Source organism: Triturus cristatus, chromosome 2_2 (assembly GCF_964204655.1).
Source record: "Triturus cristatus chromosome 2_2, aTriCri1.1, whole genome shotgun sequence".
NCBI lineage: Eukaryota > Metazoa > Chordata > Amphibia > Caudata > Salamandridae > Triturus > Triturus cristatus.
Window position 1 is genome coordinate 1,007,046,006 of NC_140582.1, and position 23,055 is coordinate 1,007,069,060.

At 43.7% G+C, this 23,055-nt stretch overlaps 1 long non-coding RNA gene across 1 annotated transcript in view; it reads left to right on the forward strand.

The window, feature by feature from the left end:
• The window catches only part of LOC146863067 (uncharacterized), a 221,800-nt gene that overhangs the window by 100,369 nt on the left and 98,376 nt on the right, over window positions 1–23,055 (forward strand). Inside the window, exon 2 of the long non-coding RNA XR_014978551.1 lies at window positions 20,943–21,059. This is a non-coding gene — a long non-coding RNA (uncharacterized LOC146863067). The remainder of the gene's footprint in view (window positions 1–20,942; window positions 21,060–23,055) is intronic.

A 23,055-nucleotide genomic window follows, 5' to 3' on the forward strand; every position in this document is an offset into this window, starting at 1 on the left:
GGCACCACTGGAGCGCCCTCATGTGCCAGCGTGCATGCAAACAGACCGAGCAGGCGAAGGACCGTCAGGACTGAAACGACCGTTCCATTGTAAAATAAAGGAATAATTTCCTGTATGTCAAGAATCCTTTGAGGAGGAGGGAATGCTCGACACACAGTAGTGTCCAGTACCGCACCTATGAACAGGTTGCGCTGAGAGGGCACCAGCTGAGATTTGGGCACGTTTATCGAGAAACCTAAATTGTACAACAGCTGAGTTGTATCCTGCAAATGATGTAGCACCTTCTCTGGCGACTCCGCTTTGATCAGCCAGTCGTCCAGATAGGGGAAAACTGAAATCCCCGACCTTCTGAGATGGGCTGCCACCACTGCCATCACCTTCGTGAAGACTCGGGGTGCAGTAGTAAGACCAAACGGAAGGACCGCAAACTGATAATGTTGCGATCCTACCGTAAACCGGAGATACTTCCTGTGCGACTTCAGGATGGGGATGTGGAAATACGCATCCTGCAAGTCGATCGACACCATCCAGTCCTCCTGATTCAGCGCCTGAAGAACCTGCGCAAGGGTGAGCATCTTGATCTTCTCTTGCTTCAGATAAAGATTCAAGATCCTGAGGTCCAATATCAGACGCAATCTGCCGTCCTTTTTCGGAATCAGGAAATACCGGGAGTAGCATCACTGACCCCTCTCCTGCTCTGGAACCACCTCTATCGCACCTTTCTGTAGTAACTTCAGGACTTCCTCCTGTAGGAGAAGACGGTGGATCTCTGAGCAAGCCCCTTGACAAGGAGGGTAATTTGGAGGGAATTCCCGAAAGGGAAGGGCGTACCCATTTTCTACAAGATCTAGAACCCAAAGATCTGTAGTAACAGATTCACAATCTTGTAGAAAATGGGTAAGCCGGCCCCTCACAGGACCAGCATGATCCAGAATGGCAGAACTAGGGCTGCTTTGCGGTGGTGGGAGGGACTGAGGAAGAGGAAGAAGAGGAGGAGGAGAGCTGACGGCCACGTGTGCGACCGCTGCTCTGCTGTTGTTGCTGCTGGGTCTGCCTGTAGGAACGAAAGGTTGCCCTTCCGAAACCCCTATATCTTTTAAACGATCCCCTTGACTGGGATTGAAGGCCCAAAGACTTAGCCGTAGCCTTGCTTTCTTTAAAACATTCAAGTGCAGCATCTGTCACTTGGAACCTGGGGAAAAGCACCTTTAGATTTCCCTGAACAAGCAGCCTGAACCAACAGGCTCTCAGGCGACGGATGAGAAGTTCAAAACTCAGGGTCCCCCGGAGCTGCCCTATACCTCCTGGCAACTGTTTTCAAAACTGCGGGAGCAGAAAAAGGCTTACGCCACACTTCCATTACAGGATCTATGATGGCCTCATTAAAGGGCAACAAGGGTTCTGAAACAGTAGTGGGAGAATGCAGCACCTCTGTCAAAATGTTCGACTTGAATTCAGTAGAAGGCAACTGCAGATCTAACAGCTCAGCTGCCTTCCTTATGACTGCACGATATGGCACCACATCCTTTGAGGGTTCATCAGAAGGTGGAGTAATTTCCCATTCAGGAGATAAATCCAAACCACTAGCCTCCTGTAGCTCTTCAAAAACATCATCAGACTCCACAAGCTCTCCTTCTTCTGCCTCTTTCAAAAGGTACCTTTGCTCATCAAGCACCCTTTGAGCCTCCCTCCTAGACCGGATTCTTACAATCGGCGGCGCCATGTTCGAATCCGACGGTGTCGAACGTGGATCCATAGGAGCAGCCGGCGTCAAACGAGGTCGAGCCGGCGCCGGTGAAGAAGGGAGCGGCGTCAATGTCCTCGGCGCCGGTAGATGCCAAGACGGCGTCGCCGGAAAAAATGGCATGAAGGGGGCCTGTGGATAGGCTTCAGGCACCCCCAAACTGAAGGCCATTGGACCCATCGGACCCGAAGGTGCACCAGTGGAGTACATGGCTCTTGAAAATACCCCGTACATTGCATTTAGATAATGCGTGGGGTCCTGACCTGGTCCAGGGAACGCAGGGTACTGATCAGGCATCACCGGACTCGGGCCAACCGGCGCCGACGGTGGAATCTGCGGGGTCGAAGGCTCACCCTACTGGAAGCTCCGGAGCCGGAGACGAAGCCGGAGATGGAACCGGCGTCGGAGATGGAACCAGCGCCGGAGATGGAGGCGGTGAATGAACCGGTGAAGCCACTGGAGAAGAAGGACCAACAGGCGAATCTGGAACGGGCGAGGGAGACAGAGTCCTTACGGCGTCGAGAAGGTGAATTCGAATTCAGAGCCGTACTCTTGTCAGAGTGACGTCGAGAAGAATATCTCCTCTTCTTTTTGTGCTTCTTAGATCTTGAAGCATGCCCCGAAGTCGACTTCGACGCCGACCTCGATCTCGACCTCGATCTTGACCTCGTCCTGGATTTTCTCCTACCTCTCTTCTCTTTTTTTTCATCCTCGCAATGAAAAGCTTCGCTTCTCTTTCCTTTAGAGCCTTGGTGCTCATCTTTCGACAGCAAGAGCATCCATCCACATCATTGTCCGAAGATAGGCACCATACGCAGTTGTCATGTGGATCCGTGATGAACATATGCTTTCCACATTTGCGACAGGGCTTGAACCCCAACTTCTTTGTCGACATTTTCACAAAAAAAGGACAGAGAAATCCAGTAGAAATACAAAGTAACAGTGAAGCTACAGATAGAGATTCCCAAAATCCGTTGGCGTCGACGGCGCAGAAAAAAGGGAACTGACGTCATCACGCCGACGAGGTCTTCTTATGGAGCCGGTGACGTCAGCGGAGTCGCGAGCGGAGTCGTGCCTCTATGACGTCGTCTTCGACCTCATTGGCGTGGACTGCTACAAAAGTTTCCGAATGTTGCTGGCGCAGGGGATATTCACAAGGTGAGGAATCCACTGGCAGATGTATCCATCAGAAATGGAGGGTAACTCGCTATTGAAACAGTCTACACAGATGTAAGCATTATGGTTATCCTTACTCATACAATTCATTTATATACAGGGAGCATTCGCGCTGTGGCACTGAGTAGAAGTGGCACGGCGCCCAGAACATCTAAATCCAGCCGATATAAAAAATAGGGAGAGTAGAGAGGAAGGGAGACCCACGCCAATGATGCCAGGTCTAACACCCATCAATACGTTGGCGCTCTTGCGCACCAGCGGTGGAGCTTGCTCTGCCCTAAGCTCATATCTCACGTCGACCAGGATGGTATACACTCAAGGTGTACTTCAATCTCCTCTGTCCAATGTTCATACAACGCAAAAATCCATCACCAATCTGAACTAACTCCGTTGGTACTATAATGCAGTACAACCTGTCTTACACAGTCCATCAATGACTAGTCTTTCTTCTCTTTAGATGTACCTTCCCTCAGCTGAGGGCGCAAATTGTACCTGGTAGCCCCAGGCACCGAATGGTCAGTGAATAAAGGCTCTTATATAGCTCATATTTCTGGAGGAACAGCTGCATACAGCACATCTTTATTTTCCTTATCCGTCTCTGTCCACGTTAGCTGGGCATCGTTGAGCAGAACAAACCGAGGCACCTGTTAGCACTCAGAGTCCCGAATGCCATCTTTAATCCACTTATCATAGGGCAGGGGTAAAGGAACCCTGCCGCAATGGGTAGCATGCACCCAGTTATTTCGGCCAGCAACCTTTACTGCAGTACGCGTCACCAATAGAACCTGTTCTGGCCCCTTCCAGCGTGGCTCCAAACTTTTCTTTCACTGCAAGTTCAGGAGAAGTACAAAGTCCCCAGGCTGAATGTCATGGCCGGGTCCCTATGGTGTAGAAGGTAGGGACTCCCGCACCTGTTTGTGAATAGAACATAAACTTTCTGTTACTGGCCAAGATAATCCAACAACACAGAATACTCAATATCAGAAAAGCGGCGAAGACAGGGGACGCCCTAGACATTTGCCGGGCGTCGGAAAACAACCTCACAGGGTGACAATCCTGTTCTAGAATGAGCTGTCATTCTTTTTGACAAACGAGTTAACGGTAAAGCATCTGGCTACTGTAACCCCGTTGCCTCCTGAATTTTTGCCAATTTCAGTTTGGGAGAGTACCATTGTACTTCTCAACCAAACCCGCTGACTGTGGATGATTAGCAGCATGGAATTTCTGCTTCACATGAAGACCCTCACAAATCAATTGAATCACTTTTGCATTAAAATGACTTCCGTTGTCACTCGAGAACTTGGGGCAAGCCGAAACGAGTAAAGAACTACTTCAGGAGTACCTTTGCAGTCGTAATGGCTGTATTATCTTTAGTGGGATAAGCCTCAACCCATTTACTGAATGCACATACACCCACCACAACATACTTCAAATTATTACATCCCTCCAATTCGATGTAGTCCATTTGAAGGACCTCAAAAGGAAAAGTGGGTGGTGCAAAATTACCAGGCGGTGTAGGAGTACCCTTCTCAGGATTATGCATCATGCATACCATGCAGTACTTCACTATGTGTGCAGTTATCATTCTGCCATACAGGGTCTAGCAACTTGCAAATGCCTTTGGCGCTGATATGAGCTGGACCATGGGCCATAGTAACCACAGGAAGAACATATGCATCTGGCAACATCCATCTCTGTTTCTCTGATTTATCAATCAAACATCCTTCCTCATTCAACTGCGCTGTAATTTCCTGCCACAATGCTAATTCTTCTTTCGTGGCTTCACTTTGTATCTCCTTTACACTTTCAAGGGTATCTTCAAACATGACAACCTCAGGAACCCACCTAGCTGGACCTGCTACAAACATTATTTTCATCTTTGTCCTGGCCGTCTCTTTAGCTGTCTGATCAGCAAAAGCATTTCCCCTACCTACATTATCGGTCACCTTCCTGTGGGTACTACACTTTACTATTGTCAATTTCTTGGGGAGCGTCAAAGCAGACAAAAGCCTCAATATGAGGTGTCCATGTTGCATTTTTGTGCTATGAGAAGTAAGGAACCCTCACTCTGCCCAGAGTAGCCCAAAATTATACGCGGCCCCAAAAGCATACTGGATGTCAGTATGGATATTGACAAGCAGCCCCTCACTCAATTCACAGGCTCGAATAAGGGCAGCAACTCAGCAGCTTGAGCCGACTGATAAGGGACCCGTGATGGCTCCACTACCATGCGTAGCGTGGTAATAGCGTAGGCTGCAGTCGTGGTGCCATCTCATAATTTAAAACGAGAGCAATCAACATATAGTTCCCCTTGTGGGTCGGATAAGGGAACATCAGTCAGGTCAACCCGTCCTTTCGTCTCCTCTTTTGTCCGGAAGATGCAATCATGTTTGTCAACTGCATCATTCTCAGAAGGTAGGGGTAGTAACGTGGCTGGATTTAGATTAGCACACCTTCTAAATGTAATGTGTTTAGCAAACAATGTCAATTCATAGCCTGTGAGACGTGCACTGGTGAGGTGCTGTGTCTTTGTCTTATTCAAGAGTGTATCCACAGCATGGGGTACCATAACTGTGAGGTCAGTATCAAGCACAAGTCCAGCCAATTGTCTTATTGAAGTGGCCACAGCCACGACCGCTCTCAGACAACTCGGGAGGGCTCACACGACTGGTTCAAGCACAGCAGAGAAATAAGCACACGCTGTTGCTTATCCCCAAACCTTTGTGTTAAAACAGAAAGCGCGCAACCAGCCATCTAGTGGACATATAGCACAAACGGCTTGCCATAGTTAGGTGCACCGAGCACTGGAGCTGAACAAAGCACAGTTTTCAATTGATCAAAAGACTGCCGACATTCAGGCGTCCAAAGCAAAGGCTCATGCACTTCTTTCGTTGTTAATGCAAGCAAAGGTTTAATTAGTAGGGAGTAGTTGGGTATCCACTGGCAACAGTAGGAAGTAATACCTATAAAAGCATGCACATCTTTTTGAGTTTGCGGAATGGGCATTTTAACAATTGTACTAATACCCTCAAGGGTCAACCTCCTCCCCTCCTTCAACAGTGGGTGACCTAAGAAGGTGACCTCCTGTCAACAATACTGAAATTTAGAAAGAAACTTTATGTCCATGATGAGCCAAATGTATCAATAATTTAACAGTGCTATCTTTACAACCTTGTTCCGTATCAAGCTATCAGGAGATCATCAAGATACTTCACCAATACATTACCTAAGGGAAGCAACAAAGAATCCAACTGACCTTTCAACGCTTGGCTATAAATACTAGGACTCTCTGTATAACCCTGAGGAGCTCAACAGAATCTAAAGCTTCTAGCAGCGAGGGTGAACCCAAACAGAAAACTACTATTTGGATGAATAGGAATACTAAAGAATGCATTTCTCAAGTCAATGACAGAAAAGAATTTAGCGGTACAAAGAATCATTGTCAAAAGTGTGGTGATATCAGGAACCATCAGAAACTGAGGAACCACAATTTTATTAACTTCGCGCAAATCAATCACAAAATGGCAAAAATCCTCATGATCATCAGAGGAACCTGAGGGTGTCCGTTTAAGAATCGGAAGAATGGGACTGTTACAAATATTGGCAGACGTCTCTCCAACTATACCTTTTTGTATCAAATCCTGAATAATCTGTTCTCCCGCCTGGGGTATTTTATACTGAAGAATACTACGCATTGTCACCTGTCGCCTATAGAGTGGATGGTACATCAGCAAATTCAGCAGGAAGAGGGAGAGACAGACACTGTTTAGTAACTACATTTGGACCCATCGTCATGTAAACACCTGCTGGGGAACAATAAATAGTAGTATACCATTTTTTCAACAAATCTAAACCACAATTGGACGTCAACAAAAACGGGTAATCCACTGTAAAAGGAGCAAAAGTCAATGCAAGGGGTCATGAAATGGGGCTTACAACCGGTACATCTGAAAAACCTATGGAAATATTATTATGGCCAGAGCCGCCCCGGGGACCATATGACGAGAAACATAACTTTTTGTCGCACCTGTGTCCACTAAAAATTCCTTAGTTGAACACTGCAAATACGCAGTGACATAAGGACCATGCTGATCTACAGGTATCAGAACTGGTCCCTCACTCTGTCCCTGGCTAACCTAACTATAAGACATCCCTGTCACCTCATCCATATCATAATCATCATGATAATACTGTCCATCATGAGGGTCATCAAAGTAATTGTTATCAGAACAACCCTGTGAGACAACAGCACTCTGTGCTCTATCGGTCCCACAACCTCGGCGACGAGAACCCCATCCTCTAGGAGCTGCTACCTTCTGCAAAAGTGCAGGACACTCGCTACGCCAATGACCCTCCTCCTTACAATATGCACACTGATTTGGCCACAAAGGTGTCGTGTTCAGCTGCCTACTGGTGCCCGGAAGATGTCTGAAAGGACCACTGCAACCTCTACCATTCCCTCTAAACACTTGCTGTAACAGCACCTTCGTCTTCAACTCCATATGTTTTTTATCTGTCTTTTCTTTCTCCTCTTGGTCACGATGTTCATATCATTGAGCCATATTCAAAATAACAAAAGGGGAAGAGGTGGACCAAGTACTCTGACGCCTGTAAATGAGTCACAATTTCAGGAAGAAGATCAGAAACAAACCTATGAACAAACAACCAAATCCCTCCTTCAATAGACCTATCCTACCCACTATAATCCAAAAATGTATCTTCAAAACAAGTAAAGAAATTAGACACACTTTCATCCTTCTGTCAACAAGCCATCAGCTTATCCCAACTTACCTTCTTTGGGGGAATGAGAGAGTGCATATATGTAATAATGCTACCTGGCAAAGCAAGTATCTCAGCTCAGGGCTTATCACCTGGCTTCCTTTCCTGATCCCATCCCTTAATCGCATCCCATGTACCACCCAACTCCGCGACATGATCTTGAGTATGAACCGGTCTCCAAATATCAACCAGAACAAGAAGACCAAAGAACATTTCAATATCAGCAAGAGTCATTATAGTAGAAGAGGCAGCTTCAGTTAATTCTTTATAATAAGCAGTGGGATTTTTCCTAGGATCAGGCAAGTAAGCCTTAAGAGATAGAACCTCACTTCTTTTCCACGGAGTAGAAGCCCATTGTTTCTGAAAACGGGCAGCTACACCCGCTCTGGTGACATTACCGAGCTGATCCGTCAACTCAGGTATTTCTGGGTGATATACAAGATGAACCTCCCGCATCGGAAACTGAGATACCGACTTAGGGCTGTTCTCATGCAACCTACCCCTATAAGCAGTTAAAGTTGTAAGATTTCCAAAAACTTGGCCTGGCTCCAAATCACTAACATACATATGATCTCTAATATCAAATAAAATTTGAGGCGCATCCGTCCCAAAGTGTTGCTGCCAAAGACTAATCAATGTAGCGGACATATGATTAAGAGCATGTTGCTATATAAAAGGCTCAAAATCTGGCATATTCAGAAGAACGATGGCCCTGCTGTCTAAAGAAGGAAAATGGTACCTGTTTGCCTTGAACAGAGGCTCGCCAGAATTGAATCCAAGAGTCACTTGGCTGACCTCTTGTTTGAGCTACATGGACAAAACAAGCTTTTAGAGGCCTCCCTGCAACTGGCAAGTGCCAATCGGAATTGCCTGGACCGGCCTGAGCCCTGGTGCTGGCCTCACCAAGGTCCTGGACCCTTGGCTGGCATCTGAGTGTACTCCACCTGAAGAAAAAGTGAAGATACAGAAGTTCGGGGCTTCAAATGACTGTGAAGTGATCTCATAGTGCTGAGAATCAACTATCTGTGATGACCACCAATATGCAACTCCAGCTGGACCTGTTTTTTGCACCAACATTGGCCGTCGGTGATGAACAACAATGCAAGAACTGCAACTGACACCTACAGTGACAGTCCTCAATGACCAGCTTGTCATATCCTCAACTCCCGACCTGCTTCCTTCCCCCGACAACGACCTCCTTTCGTCCCCCATCAACGCAGACAGCGTAAGACTTAAGTCGGACAAACCTGGTCCCTGTATCATATCCATGCTCCATCGTAGTCAGCCTGAACTTGTGATTTTGCCCCAGGCCAGGGTGGCTAGATAACCACGAGTGATGTTTTGTGCTGTTGATGCTACTTTCAATTACATTTTAAAAAAAACATATCTCTGGTTCTACTGATTGGATGTTTTGTGTCATTTTATCTCATACATGTTACTCTATGTTTCTAAATCGGTTTGGGATTTTTCTGGCCTTGTATTATTGCCGTGTGAGTGCTCCATAAATCCTTTGCACATTGCCTCTAAATTAAGCCTGATTGCTTTGCCTCAAGCTACCAGAGAGTTGAGCATAGGTTAATTTAGTGACTTTTATGGTCCATCTTGACAACAATTGTGTTTAATATTTGATTTTGGCTTCAAACTCTGTCAACTAATAACCCATTATCTTGCACCTCCCATCTCTGCTGCTAAGTTAGACTTACAACTAAACAGTGATACAGTCTTACAATATATTTTTTTTTATTGTCTTTTTATTAGTTTAATACAAACAATAGCATCATCAGCAGTGTCACATAGTATACACAGTGTATCGGCAGTACATCTATATTTACATTTTGAGCATAATCGTCTAGTAAATATACTTCATCCGATCATAGCATTCAGTCAGTGAAACATCAAAGGCCAGCTAGGGTGCGCGCTACTTCGTGAGCCTACCCTGTCGCTCACACCATCAGGGGGAGCAGACTATCACTGTCCCCTAGTACTCTATTGGCTACACATTTGATTTGCCTGTCAACATTGGGCAGCAGAAAAGAAATCAGAAGCACAGCGGTATCCCAACTATGCAATATGAGTAAGCCTCCATCCCAATCTCCGCGGTCCCATTCCATTAGTGTGTGATCCCTACTGCTTCAGGTTCCAATGCCTCCAGCGGATGTTCAATCAAATAGCAGGTCAAGGGGGCCCATATGTTCCGTGGCCTAGAGGCACTGGGTAATAGCTCCGAATACGCAGCAAGCTGCTCCTGACATGTCACCAGATCAGCAATCCGGTCATTAAATTTCGGGGCTCGTCCCCTACCCCACCGACAGGCCACCCTCTGCTTAGCCATTAAGAGGACCAGCGCAACATATTTCCGATGTGTCACCTGTATCGGTCTGACGTACCCAAGCAATGCCATCAACAGCGCGGGTTCAATATGTGTATGTGTCATATGAGTCAGCGCCTCGAAGACCTGCCGCCAGTATTCATTCACCCCAGGGCACGCCCATGCCAGATGCAAAAAATCCGCTCTAGGAGCTCCACATCTGGCACAGCGATCCGTATCTCTCAACTGAAATCTATACATCTTAGCCGGCGTATAGTATAATCTATGAAGGTATTTATAATGTATCATGCGGAGTCTGCTGATGGCCACCACTCTCTCAGTCTGCAGGAAACAATATTCCCACTGCTCATCCGAAAGTGCCATGTAAAGCTCTTCATCCCATCGCGCACGGGAGAGTGGGTCCACCACTCCCCTCTGTGTGTGCACTGTCCTATAAATTAAAGAGACAAGCCGTGTGGCTGTCTTGCATTTAAGCATTACGTGCAGTGGGGCTAACGCCTGCGGTTCATTTGGGAAGTTCGGAGTAAGATTTCGGATCCCCTGTCGCAGTCTGACATACAAAAAAATATCGAGTGGGGTCTGCTGCAGACCCTGTAACATCTGCTCTGCGAAGCGGAACTTCCCTTCATGATATAGATCCCCCCCCATGTCTGAATATGCGTTCGCTCCCTAAGTTTATGAAACTGCTTCTCCTGCAGCAGAGGCATATTCGGGTGATAAGTAAGAGGTAAGGAGGCTGCATACTGCATGGGAGCATTGAAAATGCGCCCAATCCGGTGCCAAGCTGTGATCGTACAAGTGATGGTAGTTGGCCCTTTATCCCTAGGCGCAACCGGATCAAATAGCACTCCATCTATGGGTATCGGGTGCGCAAGCCAATGCTCCGCCACTACTTGCGGCATCTACCTAGGCTGTGCCACCCAGCACCAAGCATAATGGGCCTGCGCGCTGAGGTAATATAACTCAAAATCAGGTACCCCAAACCCTCCCTGCGAGTATGGCCAAGTGAGTATGCCCCATTGCAACCGCGGCTGCCGGCCCCCCCCCAGACCAGTCGTGTCCGCTCCAACCTGAGTGTCGCGAAGAAATGTCTCCCCGGATAAAATGGAAGTAGAGTAATTGAGGAAGGCTCACCATTATAATCAAGGAGACCCGTCCCGCCATGGACAGGGGCAGGGCGATCCAGCGGGTTACACAATCCGCTATTCGTGTTATTGCAGTACCATAGTTCAAATGCATAAGTTCGTCTCTGTCCCTCGTCACCCGTATTCCCAAATAACGCAGCTCCTCATCACACCACTCTAGGGGGTAATCCAGTGGAAATCTATGTGTTGCCAACGTCAGTGGGAATATACAAGATTTTCCCCAATTAATGTGCATCCCCAACAGTTTCCCAAAAACTATAAACTCTTGCAGTATCGGATTCAAGTTATCTTGCGGATTCCCGGTATATAACGTAATATCATCCGCGTACAGGTATATCAGGATCTGCCGCAGATTGCACCGCAATGCTCTATCTTTATGGAGTTGCCGCAGTTTTGCTGCCAGTGGTTCCACTGCTATGGCAAAGCGCAGAGGGGAAAGTGGCCACCCCTGACGGGTACCTCTCGTGATGGACAGTGGTGGAGACGTATGACCATTTATGAGTATCTTAGCCACGGGCAAGTTATGCAAGAGCCTGATCCATGACCGAAAGAGGGGCGGGAAGCCCATTCGCAGCAATACTCCAAAGATATAATCCCACTCTACCGAGTCGAAAGCCTTAGTGGCGTCTAAAAAAATTGCTGCTAGAGGTAAATCGGGCGAGACTTTGTTGAGAACCGCAAAAAGTATCCGCAAGTTATGGGATGTGGCCCTTCCAGGCACGAAGCCCGACTGGTCCGGGAGTATCAGATTTTCAAGCAGCAGACTCAGGCGAGTGGCGATCAACTTGGCCAGTATTTTGGCATCACAGTTTAGGAGGGAGAGTGGCCTATAGGAATCACATTGCCGGGGTGGTTTTCCTGGCTTCAGCAACAAGATGGTAAGAGCTTCCCTCATGGACGCGGGAAGGCTTCCAACCTCCAGCGATTCCTCATAAGATTCTCGCAGAACGGGGGCCATAATTTCTATATATGTCTTATAGAATTCTATTAGGATATCGTCCGTCCCCGTGGCCTTCCCCGATTGCATACTCATAGTAGCCTCCCGAACCTCATCTAATTCAAATGGAGCAAATAAAAACTCACGTTGCGCATCACTGAGCCATCCCAGCGCTACATCCCCCAAAAAGCCCTCCAGGTCCAAATCGTCCCTTCTATTGGTGGTGTACAAGTGCCCGTAATGTCTCGTAAATGCACTAAGAATATTAGCAGTGTCCCGATAATCCGTCCCTTCCAGCTCTTCAATTTCCAAAATATAGTTTGTATAGCGAGGTTTCCTAATTGAATTCGCCAACGCCCTCCCCGGCCTTTCACACTCTCCATAGCAGCGGGCCCTACAGTATTTGCCCCAAAAGCGTATCTCCCTCTCAGCTGTAGCCATGTACTCCATAAGCGTGTCCCTGAACCGCACCTGGGCCATGGCGGAAGGTGTTGGAGCTATCTCCGCCTCCATCAATTTTAGCTCTCCTTCCAGTTTATGCAGTAAATTAGTTCTATCTTTAAGCACCCGGAACCCCTTGGACATGCAGAACCCTCGAATCGTTACCTTGAAGACTTCCCAAATGATTTCTACACTGTCCACTGAACCTTTATTGCGGGCGAAGAACTCCCGTACCTCCTCCCGCAGCTCCTCCTGGAAGACCACATCAAGCAACATGGCAGCCCGCGACCGCCAGCTGCAACGCGGCACGCCAAGGTCCGATGAGGACAACGTAAGCCAAACCGGGGCATGGTCAGAGTACGTTCTGGCTAGATGTTGCACCTGGGAGATCGCGGGACCTAGACCCCTGGACACCAACCAATAATCGAGCATTGCCCAGGAAGCTGCTTGCGCTGTGTAGTGTGTGCCCTCTTGCGAGCACGGGTGCACGTGCCTCCAAGCATCTATTAAATGATATGTATTGATAGTGTCTATGATAATCCCACCCGCCGTGGTGTAGTGATGCGGGCCGGATGTGATCTATCGCAACTCGGGTTATAACATTTCCCCCCTGCCATATTACGATGGCGGTGGGGACCCAGGCGGACGGAAAGACCGTCTGCAAGTTTTCCGTCGGTAGGCAAACCGCCCGATTGCCTACAGGGCGAAAAAGACCTGCAATATGGTAGCGGTGCCTTCCTGGCGGTCTCATGCCTTTCCATGGCGGAGTCTCCACCATGGAAAGGCATGCGGAGAATGCCTTTGCCCTCAGGGGTTGGGGGGGTGGGTGGCTGCACTTGGGGGATACCCATGGTACCCCCTGACATTTGCACGCACAAGGTGGCAGGCACCAAGCGGTGCCTGTCACGTTGTGCATGCAAATGCACAACATGCCCTTTTAACATCGTGGCGGGTGCTGAATACAGCACCGCCCGCCACAATGTTAATATATACAGCATGCGACCGCCATGCTGGTGGTCGCATCCTAATTGGCACAGCGAGACCGCCGCACCACTGGCGGCCGGTCCCAGCACCACTAGGGTGGCGGGCGGACTCCTAATAGACCCCTTAGTTTGCATGTTTTAACTTTGTGCACAGAAAAACTGTAAATCCAACAGAATTAATGTCCTCACAGCACAGCAAACTAAAGCACATAAACATTCAAGGAAGATTAGTGAATATCAATGGGTGTTTATGACAGGCTGAAGCATCCAAAGAGCAGACACCCACTCAGCAAATAAATCTATACATTGATACATTAATTGTTAAGTTGACTAAATGCATTCTAACAAAATGACTATTTTATGCCACATTACTAAATACTAGTGGAAAAACAAATGAGACAACGTAACCATCCACAAAATGTAATTGCCTATGATGGACAGACCATACAAGCAATGACAGACAATGAAAAAAGAGATGTAAGTGAATGGCGGAAGATGGATGAATCAAAACCTACTGTCTGTAACTCTAATTGTATTTTTTGATGAAGTGATATCATGAGGTCATTCAGACTGCTATATCTGTCTGTATCTAGACCCAAGAAGAAATCCCTGCTGTTGCATATAGAAGCCTTCATTATGATTATAAAAGTGCATTTCCAGCAGAAGAAATTCCCTTTGGAATGGGGAATAACAACTGCAATCAGTTTTTGTGCATCAATTCCCATATTTTGTTCGTTCACTCTAAGCCTCTTTTCACAGGTACATTACAATAGGTTTTACCTGCCAAAATTAGCCCATAGAAAAAGAAACAGGAGTGTGAATTAAATGCACAAAATGTAATTCATCTTTGGACCAGTAATTCGAAAGCTGGTTTATAATATTAGCTGATTAAAATGATATATTGACAAACAAAAGAGTGATACAGTGATTACAAGGCTTGTGTGGAAGCATGGTTCTAGCTATAGCCATAAAGAATTAGCAAAAGATCTCAAGATGAAAGTGAAGGATTCATACATAAGCAATATGTAATACTGAATGCTCAAGTAATTCAGACATATATAGAGATATATATATTATATATATATATATATATATCAATTGAGCAATCCAGTAACTCTCATGTCATTGGGTGCAAAAGCCGAAAAATGCATATGTGCCAGACAAAGAAGAATACTTGTGTACATTAAGGCAGACCATTCGCTCTATGGGTTAAAAAGTCAGTTACTTACCTTTGTGCAAGCTGAGCTCATTATAGACTTGTGAAAGTTCCCATTGACATATATCTGCAAGCAAAATATAATGTGTAGAGGTTATAGTACAGCACGCTTGGCATACTTATACAAATATAAATAATTGCCCCATTTTACATTATTACAGTTTATTTTGCATTAGATGGGGTTAGGTACCTACAATCTGATCAGTTCCTCAACCTGTACCATGTAGCAGTACACAATAGTAAACTACCTACAATTCTGTCATCTACGAAAGCCGTAAAAAACTTTTTTCTTTGCACATGCCAATAGATGTAAGGACCCAATGTCGTAACCCTCCCCACTTTTCTGATCAGTACCTAAAGGCGATTTAGTTCACACTCTGGACTGAATTTTGCATGCAGAGACCTTATTCTAGATTTTTCATATGTATTTATATTTACTAGGGGTATGAGTAGTTGAGTTTTCCACCTAAACACTGAATCCAAATTCTAGTCTGACCATAAAATTGTGGTCGAAATATTGCTATTACAAAAATATCATGGAACAAAATATCAAAGGTAATTTTTTAAGTGGTTTACTATAATAGTGAAATTATAAATATTGTTTACTTTAACATGCTTTTTGTCATGGTGCTTTATTGTATTTTTCCATTACAAATGTTATTTTTTATTTGCTTTAATAAAATCATAATGTAGAATATTTTCGGTGGTTGGATTTAATGGAGAATTACCAGGTAATAGTTTTTGTAAATGTATATATTAACTAATGATAATGAATTGATGCTTTTTCTTATTTGAATTGCTACTTCTTTTATTTTATTTGTTTATTGATTTTTTTACTTTGGGTCTTTGTGTTTATTGGGGTATTAGAGTGTAGTGTTTTACCTAGATTTTATTTAATGTTAATTGATGTTTTAATGTATGCTAAATGTTATATTGGTTAATTATATGTTTCATTTTCCAAATTTGCATTATACCTTAATTTCAGCCTGTGGCATTTACTGGGGTATTTGGTGGGAAGTGTCTTTTTTAACTTATATTAATCGATGTATATCATAGTTTAAAAATGTTTTATATGTTTAAATGTAAAATATTTTTTCAAGTGCTGTATTACAGGTTACAGTTTGGTTGTCATGTTTGTTGGGGATAGAGTGTGTACTTTGTAATAAAATGTCTACCAATTTTGATTAACTGAGCAATAAAATAATGATGCTAATTTTGAGAGTAGCTAATAATTAATTGTAGGTTTATTTAATATTTCAATTTAAAAATATTTCTTAATATCATTTTTAAAACTTAAAATGTAAATGTAGGTGGGACATGCTGAGGGTTTGATTGAATTTTGTTTCTTAAAAAAACATATTTTCTATCTAAATTAAAACATATTTGTTTAGGAAAAATAAAAAAATATGTATGGTAAATAATTATTCTATGGCATGGAGCATTGTTTTAGGTGCGTGTTTTATGGGTAAGTTATAGATATACTGTTCATTTAAAAATATTTTCATTGTTTTTTAAATGACTTTTTAGTCACATGCAAAAACATTTAAAACATATTTAAAATGTAATAAATCATATGCTTTTATAAGCATTTTTTAATGATGTTTTCATTTTTATTAGTGGCCAATTCATTTATATGGGTGTACTGATGGAACCCTCCAAAATATATGACCTTTCCTCAATGTTTCAAAGACTGTAGCTAGAATAATGAATATGACCCCTCTACTGTATGCACTTTTACTAGTATCTTTCGGACTGAAGTTAAAATAGTGAATTTAAACTGCTCTCCACACTGCTATCCAATGTTTGCTAGACTAAAGTTTGAATACTAAACTTGATTTCCCTCAACTGTGTGGACTTTTGTCCAATGTTTGTTTAGACTGCAGTTGGAAGAGTTAATCTGATCTGCCTTACCCCATCAATGCACCTTACCCAATTTTTTTGGCCTGGATTTAGGATAAGAGATCTAACCCCTCCTGGCCCCCAGTGGCGGCTCCTCCGCAATGGTGGAGGTGCATCGCCTCACTACTTTCAAGCAGTGTGAAGTAGAAACATAAAATGATAATAACTAACTTATTATAATTTTATGTTTGTGTTGCTTTCCAGGCGGGCAGGTGGGCGGGACTGCTCCGCTCTCAGAGCAGGGCAGGAGTGGTTTGCCCACTCCTAAGTATGCAATAACTGTTTGGTCCACCCTATCGGGCCGCCCAAACCAGTCACGCGCACTTTCCCCGTTCTTCATGCAGGCTGCATGACAGCCTGCATGGAGAACATGCCCAGGCCCCCATTCCCTGGTTGAGGGTCAAACCAAGACACTCAAAAACAATCACAACACTGCATTGCCCTATTGTGATTAGTCGGGGGATCCTGGGTGCCTAACAATCCACACCGAAAAACCAAAGGGGATAATGGACGGAGTGTTGAACATTGCAAGCACTCACCCCCAGTCAACTGATCTGGGTTTAATCCATCATCATTCTTTAGCTCACTCCGCCACCCCAGTTCAGACATGGCCATATGCAAATCAGTCTGACCCTGTGCCTCATGGGAACAGCCCAGCCCGAACTGCCAAGCCATGTCTTCCCTGGACCGTTAACAAGCATCCTGGGACTGGTTTCTGCCTAATCAGCCGTCATCAGCCAGGCTAGCTTGAATCCAGTGGCAAAGTGAGCAAGGGACCCACGTCTGGGCATACCCTGCCAACTTAGGGTGAACAAAGAAAAACCAAAGGGGATGATGGACGGAGTGTTGAACATTGCAAGCACTCACCCCCATGGCATGGTGAGCAGAAAAACGATGGATTTAGGCCCAGATCTCTGTACTGGGGTGAATGTATGACATTGTTCTGCATTCTGTCCATCAATTGTTGATTTTGCATTTGTCACCCCGAGTGGGACGGGTATGCTCAGACGTGAGTCCCGTGCTCTCCATGCCATTGGAATCAAGCTATCCTGGCTGAAGAGGGGTGAAACCCTGAAACCGGTCCTAGGATGCTTCTTGCCAGTCCAGGGAGGACCTGGCTTGGCAGTTCGGGCTGGACTGTTCCCATGAGGCACAGGGTCAAGACTGATTTGCATATGGCTGGGTTCAAACTGGAATGGCATGGTGAGTAAAAAAACGATGGATTTAGGCCCAGATCTCTGTACTGGGGTGAATGTATGACATTGTTCTGCATTCTGTCCATCAATTGTTGTTTTTGTAACAATCTACACCCTCTTGCACCACGTTTGACCCCCCCCCCTGTGACCCCTTCCGCGCCCTCCCTTGCCCCGCCACCAACAACCCATGCTGGCTGCCACTGCCCACAATAATACACGTTCTTCAATGTTTGTTGGACTGGAGATAAAATAGTAAATCTAGCCCCCTCAAATGTTTGCGCTTTCTCCAATGTTTTTTCAACGGGAGTTAGAAAAGTAAGTCTGATGCTACGATGTATGCATTTTTGTGAATTTTGGTAAGATTGGGGTTTGAATAGATAGTAATTCTGCCCTGAATAGTAATTTTGCACTCCACCCCCATTCATTACTTTCCTCAACATTTGTTGGATGGAGTAAGAATAGTAAATTCCACCCAATCCCCCTTATTTACACTTTCTGCAATGTTTGTTAGAGTTTAGATATAATGGTAATTCTTGTTAACTCCTCATCTCTCCAATATCTGAACAATTCTCAGTGTTTGTTTGTTAGACTGGGGTTAGAACAGTAAATATACCCCCCTCCAGGTAGTTGCAGTTTTCCTAATGTTTATTGGAATAGAGTTAGATAGTATATTTGACCTCCCCTGTGTATATATTTTCCCTAATGGTTTAGATTAATCTAAGAACAGTAAAAGTGTCCCACCAATGTTCTTTTATGTTAGGGGGGTAAATACAGTGGTGTGTTTGAATTGTTTTATATTTTATTAATGTTTTTTGAGATTGCAGTTAATATATTTGATTTAATTCTGTGTTTTTATCATATCATTTTAGAGGATTTTATCTAATGTACATATTTTAACAATCATATTTATTTTAAAATTAACAAAATGTTGTTTTGCTTTAAAAATATTTTCTTATGGTTTGGGATTTGACAAATATTAGTTTTAGTACTATATTTATAATTTTCTTTAACAGTTTAAAATATATAATGTTCGGGGGGCGTGGCTTGGCGCCTGTGGAGCATGGCGGCACCCGGGTGAGGCTCTCTGGTGCGACCTGGCTTTTGCGTGCTACCTGGATGTTTCCCGCGAAGTGAACATTGGCTGAATACGTTGGAAAATCTGCTGAATGCCACAAGAACCTTGCTGTTCCTGTTCCATAGCGGAAAAATGTTTTCTTCAGCACAGGGAGTTTTGCCTAGCGGAGATGCAACATCGCGGCCGCCATTTTGTTTTTTAAGCCCGCGTTACAGAGCTTTTCCAGCCTGTGGAGATTCTACCACACTGAAGCTAAAATGTGCCTGGGTGCTCTCAGACCAATATTTTTACATTGCACCTTCTCCAAACCTCCTCACCAGGCGTTGTTGCCTTAGTACCAAGCATTTTATTAAATCGCCTGATTATGGCAGCCATTTTGTAGTTTCCTCCTCATCTCTGTGGCTCACACGTTGTGCATACAGGGCTGCAGTGTTTTTTCTTCATGGAAAAAAACCAAAAACAAAAAGGTAACCACATGCAGATAGCTACTTTCACTTAGCATTGGACTCATTAGCTCTCATTTTCGCGGAAGCAGCACCTCTGCTTAGTACAGAGATGATGTTGGGTGTATGGTCCACACTGTTATCTTTCTGAGGTGTGCATTTTTCTAAGAGCTTCTTTTTCCCCATCAGTGACTTATATCTTATCTTCACCAAGCTTATGCATATTTTGTCTGAAACTTGCGCTTGTTTTGAGATCTATGGGCAGAACAAAAGGCACTCTATCTAAGCAACCGACAGCTAAACATATCTTTATCAAAAAATGTTACTGCATTTTCCAAATTAGAGGATTCTTTGTTATCTCCACCTCAAGACTTTACGACAAACATGGATCCCTCTCCCTTACCAGCACCTTCAGGGAAATCTATTACTAAACGTCTAAAACAAAATCCTCCTTCTCCACCTAAGGCAATCTCACCTGTTTCCATGGAGTTGCTGTTGGAAGAAATTAGGGCCCTCCTACCCTTTAAGGAAGAAACCAACACCAAACTACAAATCCTCACTGATAATTGGTCTCAACTTGACCCAAGAATTACCGCAGTTGAAAATAGTATGTCCTCTTTTAAAGATACCAATACCAATGACTCTCAACTTCAATCTCAAGTATCTGTACTCCAGCGACAAGTCGAGGACCTCGAAAATTGCAATAGACGGAATAATTTACACATCTATGGTTTGGCGGAGGGGGCGGAAGGATCGGATCCTCTTGCCTTCTTTAAATCTTTCCTCCCCAAAGTACTCCATATGCTAGAGAGCACCATACTCAACATTCAACGAGCCCATAGATTAGGTAGCCCTTCCTCAACTGCTTCATCTTCGTAGAGACCAAGAGGTGTTATTTTATACTTCTTGGTGTACACCGTTTTGTTAAAAGTTCTGTCAGCGGTCAAATCTTTTCAGCGAATCACTTGGTCCGGCTCAACCTTGTTTTTCGCACAAGACTACGTCAAGTCTACTGCCAACAGATGTAAGGCTTTTCTTAACATGAGATCTGATCTTCGATCCATGGGTGCCCGTTATGGGCTTTTTCACCCTTGTCTCTTTAACCCCTTCGGTGCTCATGACGGAATGGTTCCGTCATGACCCACGGTTGAGCTGTGCTCATGACGGAACCATTCCGTCATGACCACGCCCGCGCAAGATTCCGTCAGCACAGCGGCGGAATCTGCGCAGCATCGAAGGGGTTAAGGTCACGTACCATAATAAAACAACAACATATGAAGACCCGCTGTGACTACAAAGTTTCATAAACTTTTGCAAAACGGATGCTATGGATTCTTCAGGGCCTTCGTCTTCAACTATTACCTGACTTTATGTTTTTTCTTACAGGTTTTTCATTTTCTACTTCCCCTCTCTAGCATTGTTTTTCTAATAAGTGCTATTTTTCTGGATTTCGATATGCTTGCGATTTTGAATTAATTATTCAGTGTATTAAGTTGGCCTGTTTCATATCATTGTTGTTTTATTCACTATATGTCACACTAAATGTTTCAACGTTTTTTATTCTTTTTCACTTCCACAGATATCTCACCCCTATGGCGCGTTGCCCTTAGTCCTCCATTTGGTCAATCCTGGATGTGCCGTCTGTTCCATGTGGCTTCACCCCTTCCCCTTGTTTCCTTGAATCTTCTCTTCGTAGGTATGTTCTATGTTCACATGTTCTTCTTATTTGTATTTAGCTGTCTTTTTCCATTATTCCTCCCTTCATCTCTTCTCTTTTCCCTTCTTCTCCTCCTTTTCTTCTCCCTCAAACTTTCCTTTTTCCCTTCTTTTTCTTGTTTCTCCTCTTTACCCGTTTATCTGAAACTTTCTTCTCTTTGTTCACTGCTCTACTCTCCTATTACTTGTATTATTGCTAGTGTTTTCAGTATTATTCTCCAATACCTCCTTGTTGGTAAATTCATTGGTTATCATTCATTCATAACTCTTAATTCTGAGATTGATCGCATTGTATGTTGATTGTTTCATGATTTTATCCACTTCCACTTAAATTCAGAGTTACTACATGGAATATTAAGGGATTAAGTAACCCTATTAAAAGACAACGAGTATTATCCCATTTGGCTAGATTAAAAACTGACATTGCTCTGCTCCAACAAACACTGAAGCGTCTAAATTGAAGAAATGCTGGGTAGGCAATGTATTTTCTTCCCCAGCTTTGGGTAAGAAAAATGGTGTTCTAATTCTTTCTCATAAAAAGTTTAATGTTTCAGTTATTTATCAAGAAATTGATGGTCAATGGGATATTGTTAAGCTACTTATAGATAAAATACTGTTAGTTTTCTTTAATGTTTATGGTCCAGTTTCTGTTGACAATACTTTTTGGTTGCAAATTTTCGATAAGTTACTTTCGTTTGATGATGATTATATTATTTTTGGTGGTGACTGCAATCAAATTTATGACCCCATTTTGGATAGAAATTCCCCAGTCAAATTTGTAAACAATAGAATGCACTCACAATTTACTTCTACCATACATCGAAAATCCTTAGTTGATATCTGGAGACTTTGACACCCAGACCTCCAAGAGTATAGCTATTTCTCCCCCTCACATAAGTCACAATCCCGTATTGACTATCTCTTTTTAAGTAAATCTTTAACTCAACATGTACTCCACTCTGAGATAGGGTCCATTTTAATTTCAGATCATGCCCCGGTTTTTGTTGATTTTGACTTAATACCTTTTAGCCCGTCCGCTGGTAGATGGCGATTTAATAATTCATTGCTTGTGGATCCTAACGTCTCTAGCCAATTCAGTTCTTTTGCTTCAGAATTTTTCACTATAAATACAACTCCAGAGTCCCCTCCCACTATGATTTGGGATTCTTTCAAAGCAGCTTCAAGAGGCTTCATAACCAATTTTGTATCTCAGAAGAAAAAAAGTTTTGAAAAACAGTTGACTCAATTACTGTTTCAAATCTCGGCGGCACCCACTGTGGTTTAATGCTGGGGGACTACACGGACCAGGAGGCTTTGTGGCCACACCCACTGGGGCGGGTCCCTTTATCAGGTGTTCCTCATTGCCTGCCGGGGTTTCTGAACTTGCCAGTGATCAAGGGCAGAAGGCTGCCCAAAACGCGTTTGGCCTTATATGATGCACGAGAGGATGAAGCTGTTCTGTGTTACCAACCTGCACATTAAAGGAGTTCAAACTCTCTCTCTTCAGGGGGCAACCTCGCGGAACTATATAAATATATATATATATAATGTTATTTTTTGTATTATTTATTACATATGTTTATATAGTATTTTATAGTGTAAGTTCAATTAATATGATATTTAGTTTTTAAGAGTAATTTTTATTAGTATATTAATTCAATATAATAATTAGTATAATAATTTGACTGTATACTTTAATATTGGATTATATTAAAGTTACATGTATTGGAATGAAAGAAATATTTTAAAAGGTTTAATGTTATACTTAAAAAAAAAATTGATTTACCTTTCTTATAAATGGAGCTAATTACATTTAAATACATATATTTATCTCTGTAATGTCGATATTTTGGTCCACAATATTTTTGTAGTTGATATTCTGGTACTTTACATTATATGTATGCAGAAGTAAATATTTAAGGCTTCATAATTTTTTCCACAATATTCTTTATTGTGATATTTTGTGGGTCACTATT